Here is an 11,755-nt window from a genome sequence, read left to right on the forward strand (position 1 = left end):
CTTGTAGAATTCTGCCAGAAGTGTTGAGAAAAAATATGAATTATCTGACAAAGACTTAGAAGGCATGGCTAGAACCTCTCCCCCTGATATCAATAATGAAATACTCCTGTTGACTGTGGTAAAGAAAATTCCATGCAAATTTTTAAACATGTCATTTCCATAGAAAGCTTGGAAATTAGTAAGATCCATCACATATGCAATTCATTATCTTGAAGCCTTTGGACATATTTAAGAACTATTTTTCTTTATTTCCCTTTAAAAATTTCTCTTATCTGAAAATATCTCTCAAATTTCTTTTCACATTAACATATAGGATGTACGTATCTTGTAGATCTAGACACAGTGGAAAATACAGTGGCGTGTCAATCTGCAAAGACTCTTGATTCCCCCAACAAAAAAAACAGGACCCTGAAAACTGATGCTGGAAAAGGCTATCATGAGAAACAAAAACAACAAAAAGATGATAGGCAATCCCTGATCAAGACAAGAAATTAGTATGCAGTTGTGGGACCAAGTCAACTATGGCCACTTCTGTTCTGAAATTAAAAGATAGCTACAGTAGCCAAAGTTGTACACAAATGTGGCAATGAAAACATCTAGAGGTGAATAAATTAGTAATTACCAATATCTAGAAAGAGAATGGGGCTGATATGAAAATTTAAAATGAAATATTGAAATGGGATAGATACATCAGTGATTCTTGAATTTTGGGAATAAAACTACTGAACATCATTATTCAGAAAACAAAACCAAGCCAATGTAATTTTCCCTTTTCTAGACCATAGACCATTGTTTGAAAACTCCTGACAGAAAAGGTCAGTAGAAGGAAAAAGAGGAGGAAAAAAAGGTGATTTCCTCTACTGTAAAAGGCAATATCAAAATATAAATGAATGTAAGAAACTAATAAAAGTAGCAGTAACAGAATTATTTTATTCTAAGGACATGATAATCTAAGAGTACTAAGGTAATTGATAGGCTAGACATAGATATGTGAGTAAATTAAGCACTGTTTTTCCCACTGGCTACCTGCACACAGACACTCTGGAGCTGAGAGGTTCACACTCAGGTCCTCATATGCTTTGAGTTGTGTGATATGGGTCTCAATTCAGCTGTGACACAAATGCTGGGCATCCTCTCAGAAGGAATGAGATAGTTTACTTCACCAAAATATAGTGTGGATGCATGGGATACAGGTAAAGATACATAACATCAGTCTGCTTCATGACCAATATTGTAAGACAACTCAAGAATAAAAAAGAACTCATTTATTAGCCTGAGCAAGGCATACAGACCTTGTCTACTGGGCTTTATAATGCACTGGTTTAACACTAAATACAAAGCTGTGATGTATTAGCTGATCTTTTATTAATGTAGCGCAATTTAAATGGAGATGGAAGAGGTCTAGGTCTCAGCACCTCTTTTTCATTATATCATCTTTCTTGCTTCTCTTGAACAGCTGCAAAGGCAATGATGAAAGCTGAAGTACCAAGATGTGTCTTGATCTCACTGGTTGATAAAGTTGATATTTGGACAGCATCATGGATATAAAGTTTTGGTGTTTGTCTATGATGTCAAGAGAAGACCAAGAAATGCAAATAAAACACAGTTCAGCAGAAACAGAGTATTTTTGTGGCAATCATTATCTCACATTTACACTTATATGTAATATTTTTTGAGGCAGAACTACATAGTTCACATCATATTCATAATACCTAAATTTGTGGAACTCTTTGCTTATTTAATTTCTGGTGATTGACTCAAGTCTAAAGTTAATTTTTGACAAAATATATCTTTTGTGGAAGAAAATTCTGAAATTGTAACTATTGCTCATTTTTTCACAGAATAAAAAAAGTGGTGAGACAAAACCTAAATGAAAGTAAGGTATTTTGTCTTTGTCAAAATAATGATTTCTTGACCAATTTTAGGAGTGCTTAGGAAAATAATGTAATTATCTTTTTAAGTGTAGAATTGAAATACCAACGCCATCAAATGGCTTAACTAAAACCTTTGAAAAAAGCATTAAGAGGAAACAGATGTCAGGAAAGATGAGCATGTTCATTCAATTTCAACTTAAGAAGTTGTTGGTTTCTTTCCATAAAAGGTGTATATAAAACTTCACAATGTATTATGACCCAGCTTTCTACTGCATATCCTTTCTTGCATTCTCTTATATTAAAGAGATAGAGCTTTTGTACAAGAAAGCTGAGATTTTTATACTGCCAGCTACAGCAAAACAGAAATTTAGAAAAGGCAAGGCACCATCCAGCAAGTAGTCACTTGAGCCCAATAAATTATGACCATAACTACAGCCAGTATCATTTAAGTACTTTTGGTTTCTGATGATAAAGCACTAGCTTATCACAGTGTTGACAACCACCAGCCCCTATGGCCCAGCTCATAGTTTGACCATTTGTTACCCAGCCATCCACAGTGAATTTAATAGAATGCAATAAACAATCATGATTGTCAGAAGCAGGAATGAACTCAAACTTAACCCAACACAAAAGACTACCAACCAGGCACAGCAAGGTAATGAGAAAAATTGATGTGAAGTCTTCTGCTCATGTATCATGTAGCTATTAAATGTGTCAATAATTGACTTCAGTGGAGAGAAAAAAGATTGAAAGAGGAGGATGCATGTCGCAAACATCACCATGATAAAGCTCTGGATGTTACTATTTTTGATACCTGAGCTCATAAAGATAGTAGTAACACCAACTCAAATGTGTTATTAAGCTTTGTGATAGTTTTACTTCCTGGAAGTATGCAGCTTGCATTATTTTTCCATTATGACAGACCTTTCTTGTGGAGGGATGTTTGAACAGTACATTTTAAATCATACAATCATGTAATACAATACCTCATACACTGAAATCAGACAATCTAATTTGATCTCCTGCAGAATTTCGATCACAGTATGCCCTTGGGAAACCCATAACTTCTGACTGAATTACTGCTTTTCTTTCAGAAGGGCATCCAGCTATATCTTCTGCTAAGCTCTCCCCAGTCGTATCAATTATTTATTGAAAGCATATTCAGAAGGTACTTTAGGTCCTAAGTTTTATGTACATGTGTATGTGATCAGTTATTTCAAAATTGCTTCCTGTAATCGTGCCCCTATGATGTTGACTAGGAAAGAGTAGCACACTATGAGTGGGAGGTTCCAGTGTTTGTTTTGATTAACTTTTCACAAGTCCTTGAGAGACTTTCTTCTAAGAAGATTAAACACTTTCAAATATTTGATGGCAGGGTCACATAAATTAGCGTCATAAAGGCTGGATTACCTAAACTCAGTCCTTTAATATTCATCCCAACTGAGAGATGAATTCTTGGTCAACATGTTGTGGACATGAGGAGGAAGCAAAGAGAAAAGCTTTTACCTACATTTCCATCAAATTCCAGGAAGGTTAAAAAAAAATAAAAATAAAAAACCACCCAAGTGCTAATAGCTCTGAAACCTCTTTTTTTTCTAGCCAGCTATTGCTGTATTGGAATAAAATGTATCAAGAGTATGAATTAGTATATAAAAGTTTGGTGTATGTATTTATGTATGGATTAGTAACTATAACTGACATTTACATTTACATTCTACCTGTAAAGTCTCTAAAATAATGACTGTGTCGTGGCCTGCTTTTTGAGACATAAATTAACAATCAAGCAAGATAAGAATTCTGATAAAGAATTCTCTTGTAAAAGGTCATCAAGATACGGCCTTTGAGATGGCTTTCAGGCTCATTCTTTGTACTAAATATACTCAGTTATTTCTCTTGGCTGCATTACACACAGTGTATCAGAACGCTAGCCAGAGAGATTCAGAACAAATGTGGCTTTTTTTTTATTAAGGTCTATTCATGGTTTTCCTGTTTTCAGATGGGATAGAGTTATTTGTTTTCCTAGTAGCTTGTCCAGGGCTCTGTTTTGGATTTGTGCTGAGAACAGTGTTGATAACAGAGCAGTGTTTTGGTTCTTGGTGAGTAGAGCTTGCACAGTGTCAAGAGCTTTTCTGCTCTTCCCCCTGCCTTGCCAGCTAGTGAACTGGGGAGGTACAAGAAGCTGGGAGGGAGCACGGGCAAGATAGGTGACCTGAATTAGAATTCTCTTTTTTAGCAAAAATGTTTTTGAAATACAGTTTTGTGCTAGTTTGTATCAGTTTGACACAACTCGTTAAATGGAAACATTGTTTCAGTCATTTTTTTTCTTTAAAGAAAGAAATCATATTAATATATTTTATTCTGTAAATGCTCAGCACAAGTTGGTTTAGTTTGTAGGGTTTGGAGTCAGTCTATCTTGTCTATGAAAACACAGTTCATAAAAATTAATTTCTTGGTCAGTCTCAATTTTTTTCTCAATTGCCTGTCGTATTCTCTCCAATTACTGGCCCATGCAGGCATGGCTTTTCTCTGTTTAATTTCTGTGACAAAACGTTATAATGTACTTCTTTCCTTGGACTCTTTTTCTGAATTGTTTAAATTACTGGGAAACATTTCTTGGCAGCAGTCACTATCGGCAGTTAAAATTTTATAACCTTTACTTGTAATTATAAATTGTTCCATGAAGGTAGCAATTGAGGAAAGTGTTTTTTAAATTGATCCTGTAAACTACATAGTGTTAATATCCCTCCAGAAGGAAATAATGAGATTCCTTGTTTACTATAATTACAATCCATTAAAAAATTTGGATATTTCAAACCCTTTCGTACTTTACGGACTTGAAGTATAAACGAATTCTAAAACAATTTTTGTTTATTAATTTTACTAACAAAATTAACCTCTTTTTTTGGTAACAACAGAACAAGAACTGTGGTCAACAGCAAATCAGCTAGTGTTTGGTTAATTAATTTGGGATTATTTGTTTTTTTTAACCAGAGGTAATCGCCCATTTGATCATGGCAGTAATATTAGGAACTGATAAGTGACACAAACTATTTTAAAATAAAAATATGCTAAAATATTTTGTCACTTGCTTTAGTGTTGCAGTTCAGTGGGTGATGAGAATACATTTTCAGTCATGTAAATTTACTTTGCATGTATTGTTTTTTCAGAAAGATGGATAGGTCACAAATATGCACTGATACTGATAAAACAGAGGGATTTCTGTTGATTTCAGTCTTTCCTTAAACTGATTGTAAGACCTAATGACGTGAGAGCTTTCCTAATTTTGGAATTACAATAAAATCTATTGTAAATTAGCACTAGAGCTCTTCAGTGCCCAGGAAAGATCTGTCTAAGGAGATTGTGCTGGGTTTTCTTCCCAAAATTTAACTTAAACTTATTCATGTTTTTTAAAATATAATCTTCTTAACAATGTGAAACTCAAAAAAAAGGAGGAAATTTAATATTGAAATAGTTTCATACTGCAGATCTTATTCTTGATTTGGTAGCATAAAAGTACACTGAAAACTTGTAATTTCACTCAGGGTGATAAATTGTCTGTGCTTGTGTTAGAATGTAGGCAGTGTATCTGAGGGGGAATATTTCTGGCACATCATCTGTGCCTTCTTCTGTCACTGAACATGCTGGATTGTGTTCCTCAAAGATGCTGTCTGATGAACTGCTTTCAGAGTTTTGAAAAATTCTCAAAGAAGCTATTGAAAGAAATCAGATTTCAGTTCTATTACCAAACACACAAAAATATAGCTCAGGTGACTACTTTTGCATATTTAGATTGCTGATAGAATTTTGCACTACTTCTCACCTCAAGTTAATTTGTTGTGTGATGTTGCAGTGCTTTTTCAGTTATCTTTCCATGTTTGTCTTAGCAGTGGGTGAAATACATGTTATTGTATCTCACATTATGTCTACAACTATGCTGCTGAAACTTAGCATTAATAAATTGCTACAGACAAGCCAAGATGAAGTACAAGAAGGTCCTGTGTACTGTGACACACAGGAAGTCAGACAGTGATCTCTTTCCTCTAAGAACTTTGAATCTATCAAATTATTTCAACAAGTACAAACTAATGCTTCTGTGTTGTTCATCTATTATGAGCAACTCTTTAATTTGTAATACTCACAAATGTTTATCTGGCTCCTATTATTGTCATAGATTATGACTAACTATTGTCATATGCAAGGTTATGAACTTTGCAAGCCAGTAATATAATATCTATGCTTCATCATTAGCTCTGTATTCATGGATCTGGTTTCCATCCTTAGAAACAACAACTGAAAGATTATTGTGTTGCCCAATTTCATTTTAATCCTGAAGTGCAAGACAGTTTCCACTTCTGATAATCTAGTTCACATGAACTATTAAAGTTTTTGGAAAAGTTTTCAGTGTGGGCATTGCAACATGAAATCATTCAATTTCCTCATCATCGGGGAAAATCAATCTTCAATCCTGTCACAAAACCAAGAAGAGAGGTTAATTGCCTTTATACCAATAGTTACTTTTCCTCGAGTCATTTGGATTTTTCCTGCACTCTGCCTTGTGATTTTAAGGCTGGAGAGTCTTCAAACAGTTCAAAAAAAAACGTTCTGAAACTAATCCATTACTTTCTTTGTGTCAATGATAGTTTTTCTAGTTGACTTCATTGATGATAAATCAAATAGCTATAAGTGGTGATTTGTCAGTTTTCTTACTCAAAATTGAAAATGTGAGTGAGCGTTTGGCCTCATTGAATTCAATACTTGGTTTTTTTTTGCTTTAATGAGTCTAGAATCTCACCCATTATGTTTGATATGAAATCAAATGTCACCAGCTTCCTGTGGCCTGAGGTCGATGTGACCTCGAAGTTGGGAACGAAGATATACAGGATTACATACACAAAAGATTATGCACAACAACAGGATAACAGGTAGGCAGCCATATAAATGAAGCATAATTGGCTGACTACAGGTTTTAGTCAATAGCAAGATGTTTGATAAGGTGACCTTTTAAATTAACCTGCTTTAAAAATGCAATATTTCTAAATAGACAGATACAAAGAAGCTTATTAGCAATAGGTAAGATGAAAATACAACCCATCAATCAGATTTGATGATTACTAGATTAAAAAAGGTCAATTTCCAAATAGCCTATATAACCACCAAGGTATTTTGCTTTAGCAGAAACAATAGCTTAATCAACAACACTCAGCTTCAAGAGTTAAATTCTGTTCTAGGAGAATGCAGCCATCTTGTTTGTTCAACAAAAGTCCATACCAAAAGTAGAGATTATAAATAGTCTTCTGGTGTTGCTTTGTTTTTAAAAATTATTAAAAAAATAATTCCATAGTTTGTATTTATATGCTAGAAGAGCAGTCCAATGCACCCAAAATTACTGCACAGAAATATGTCAAGAAGTTGGGACAGTTTATCTATTGTAGCTAGCAACAGCACAAGGGGTAATGGGATGAAGCTGGAACACAAAAAGTTCCACTTAAACATAAGAAAAAACTATTTCACTGTTCAGGTGAGGGAGCCCTGGCACAGGCTGCCCAGAGGGGCTGTGGAATCTCCTTCCTTGGAGGTCTTCAAGACCTGCCTGGACATGTTCCTATGCGACCTGATCTAGATTGACCTGCAGGGGGGTTGGATTAGATGATCTCTAAAGGTCTCTTCCAACCCCTACCATTCTATGATTCTATGTCAGACCTTGAAGGAAAACGTTGCTAATTAACTACTCATTCAGTTACTTACTTTATGTATTCACTTTAGCAAACATTTAAAATAGTTCTTAAGTAAGGGCTAAATGTTGGTAATTGCTGTACAAGTGAAAAATACAACAATAAACAATAAATAGATGATTATACAGCATATTTTGTGGTGTTTTCTTTGTGTGTTGCAAAATTCCATCTGCTTCAAATAAGGACTATTCATCTAATTTTTGTATATATCATCTTCACTCACTTTGTGTTAGGATGCAACATCATAAAGTTCCAATGCCAGTATCTAAGTAGGGGTAACAAAAAGTAGTTCCCTAATTTCTCTTATGCCTTCGTACAAATCTGAAAAATACAAGGCAATGCATTAATAAGAGTCCTTGTAATAATTTAACATATGAAATCAAACTTAAATGCATAGATGATTTTCATCTCAGAAGGCCTCTTCTGATTTGATTTTCAACCCAAAGAAGGATGTTAAAGTACAGATGTGCCTAAATGTGATTAGCACAAGAAAAGCCTTCTTTTCTATTGCATTGGTTCCTTGGATATGTTTCATGTATTGAGTCTTGCTTTTCAGGCATTGGATCTTCATAAAAATGTATCTCATTATATAAGGAGATAGCCTTCTGAAATAGGAATTAATTTCATTTTACCTTAACTCCAAAACATTTCTCACTCTTATCTTGAGTGGAGTGGGTTAGTGTATATACTAGCACGACTAATATCTGCCAGCTTCCGCCAGGAAAAGCAGCAAAGACTCAAGTTAGGCACTTCACTGCAGGAATGAAAGTTCTCCTTTTCATATTAATCTTAGCTTTTTATATCTCTGAGACAGAAGCTGACAGTGTTAAGACAACAAAGACACTGCTTGGTCTTCCATCCAAGGGGAAGATAAAGAGCAAAAAAGAAATAAAGAAGAAAAACGAATTTGTTAGGCTTTACATGAAACATGCTTCTTACTCATTGTTGGTCTCTAAACATGAAAGGTCTTGTTGGTGTCCCCAATTAAATGTAGGAGATCAAAAAAAACATCGATATATAACCTGTCTGTCTAGCAGTATTTCAAAAGAGAGATAACTGAAAATTATAGGAAAAAAATGCCATAGGTTGATAGCTTTGGGGGTTTTGTTTTTTAAGAGAAACAAGAGTGAAATTGGAGGTGATCTTTTCTGACTGTTCTCTGTTATCAGACATTTATATATCAGATGGAGCATTAAACAACATGAGGCATAATGTATTTGTGACAGAAATATCAAGTGAATTGTCTCCCCTAGCATCCACAACAATATGCTAGGCAAAACATGTGATTTTTATGTCCTTGTTTCTGAAAATTTTTACTTAGAGCAGTCAAAAACTTTAATTTTCAAATTTTTTTTTTTTTTAAATCAGAATGAAAGATTTTTATTTTCCTTTGTTTTCTTTCTGTCTTCTTCCTTTAACCTGGTGCTGTCCAATTTTTCTAGTGCAGATGGCTTAGGAAAGAGATGAATAAAGAAAAATTGGAGAAAAAGGAGAACTGTGGAGGTGAGGATTGCTCCTTTTACCACCACCTCTCCCCCAAAAAAGTTGATTGGAGTAACATATTTTTACTAAAAATGTGGGGAGTTTTTAAGACCTTCGACTTCCCCTATACAAGGAGGTTATCTTTAAAGATAATAATTTTGTTCATTTATCTCCGTGGCTGATTCTTTCACAAGGTATCGTCAGAATTGGTAGAATTTACATCCCTTACCTCCCATTGAAGAAGTGGAGATATTTATGTGACCTATATTCAAAGCATTGTAGGCATGTTTTACCATCCTAGAAATCAGTTTCTGCTTTTTGGTAGGAGTCTGGATGCCAACCTTTATGCCCACAGTTTCACATATCTCCATAGCTTCAGTGCTGCAATTCTCCATTTAGATTGTTGCTAAAATAAACTGAACACATAGCACTAATGCAAGATTTAACTGTACCTTTGCCTATGGGATGAACACATTACTCAGACTTTGTGTTCTTTGCATTTGTCAAACGGATGATGTGTGAGTTTGAAAGGCTCTTTGGTGCCAGAGCTCCTCTACTATCCCCCTTGTGTAAGCTGCTTTGAGATTTCCAGATGAAAAGTGCTATAGAAGTTCTAAATGGTATTGCTGTTATTATTTATTATATATTAAGCTTGAGTAAATTGCACATTACATTTTTATGTTTATGCTTGGAAAGGGTAATGTATAGATAACTCATATTTAAAAATGTAGGTAGCTAGAACATTTGCTCTACGTCTTACCGTCTATTTCCATTATTAAAGCCAAGGGACAGTTTTACACGGGTTGAAACAGAATGAAGATGGCAAATTCATTTCACTGCTGTATACATTGCATCAGGGGTATTTCTCTGTTCATTTTATAGTTTTTTTACTTATGCCACTGCGATTGTCTCAATTTTTTGCACTATCTTTGTGGCACTCACTAATGGTGCACATCACTGGGCTGTGAGAAATTACATAGTTTCATATACTTTATTACACTGAGCTGTCTGTATAAACAACACAAAATCTAAAGTTACAAATAATTACTTCTCATTGGCGATGGCCTATAAACAGTTTATTGATTCACCAATACTGAATCTGTATAAATAGTGGTTCATCTGTTTATAGGACCAGAAGAAATAATCTACATACTAATAAACACATCCTGGACTATGAAAGCAATGTGTATGCCAGCAAAAATGTAGAAATCAAACAGGAAGATATATACTGTAATGTCTTGTTTTTTAAGTAGAATGCCTAAAGAATTGACTGAAAGATTTAGCTGAAACATTGATGGTACAATGAAACTCATAGATACATAGCAATAGATTTCAGGCAGAGATGCTATTTACTGTTTTCACCCCCTCTATCATTTTTTAATTTTTCTGTCATGGTCACATTTACCTCTAATTTTAAATTCAACAACAAATCCTTCAAGAATAAATGTAGACTATGTTAATGCATTGTACAAAGTGAATCTTCATCTTTTTTATGGCTTGTGGCCACTAAAATACTATCAATTGTAATATTAATTGCTGCAGTGTTGGCAGCCTGCTAGATAATTGTAATTATCTAAGGCTCAAATTTTCGAAAATTAAATGTGGTCTTGGGTTTCACAAATTAACTGAAGTCCCTGCCAAGCATGACAGACATTATATATGGGAGTGATACTCAAAGGAAGTCCAAAATTTTCAAGAAGTAATATGTAGCAAAGCGTTTCTCATAGGGAAATCCAAAGCACTAGTCACATACAGAAAACTGGCAGATATCCTGCTTTCAATGGCTTAAAATTCAGACAGGTACCACATGAAAATGGGTCAGAAAGTAGCAAACAGTAAGAGTCATATCTGAAAGAAAAATTCCTCAAGTCTCCTAAATTCAGAAGGAGTCATCCAAGTTACATGATTTTCAAAACTTGAGAGCCTCAAGAGGCCTCCCAGAAGGTAAGAGGAATAGGCTTATATGGTTACAGGTCTCAGTCTTGCTGATTTTGATGACTATGAGAAATATTATGTGATCTTTGCTGATTGCAAGCAGATTTACTCAAGTGCAATTTTTAAATGCCTTATATAATAGGACTATGAAATTGTTCCACACATGAATTGTTTAAAACATCTGCAGTAAGTGCCTGAAATTATTTAATCTAGTACAATGCTATTTTAACTACTTTTTTAAATTTAGAAAAATACATGCAATTAAAGTGCAATTATAGAAAAAGAAAAGTGCCAGTGCAATTAAAATGCACAAAATGTATAGATCTGTCCACAATTCCTTCTGATTTATTTGTCTGCTTCTATAGTTTCAGGACTTTTTTGTACATAAATTTTTCTCACATGTATTTTAGGAAGCTTAGCTGGTGGAAAATATTTCTGTGCACTGGAATTATTTAATGTCTTTCCCAAATTAGTTAAATTAACACTTATTTTAAAATCAAATTAAATATAACATCAAGAAAAGCTGTATTACTAGAACAGAATGTGCAAGTAGCTGTCTTGCTACCTAATGTTCAATTAAACCAAGAACAAACTCATTCAGCATTACTTTCAACAGAAAAAGCAAGCACTCAGAATTTTGTCTCTATATGACTGAAAAGGGATGAATTGTTTGCTTAAGAAAGAAGACAAACAGTAAAGGGGGCAGTGGATAAATTAATACAGTGCAGAGAC

The sequence above is a fragment of the Colius striatus genome, chromosome 4 (genome assembly GCF_028858725.1).
Source record: "Colius striatus isolate bColStr4 chromosome 4, bColStr4.1.hap1, whole genome shotgun sequence".
NCBI classification, from domain to species: domain Eukaryota; kingdom Metazoa; phylum Chordata; class Aves; order Coliiformes; family Coliidae; genus Colius; species Colius striatus.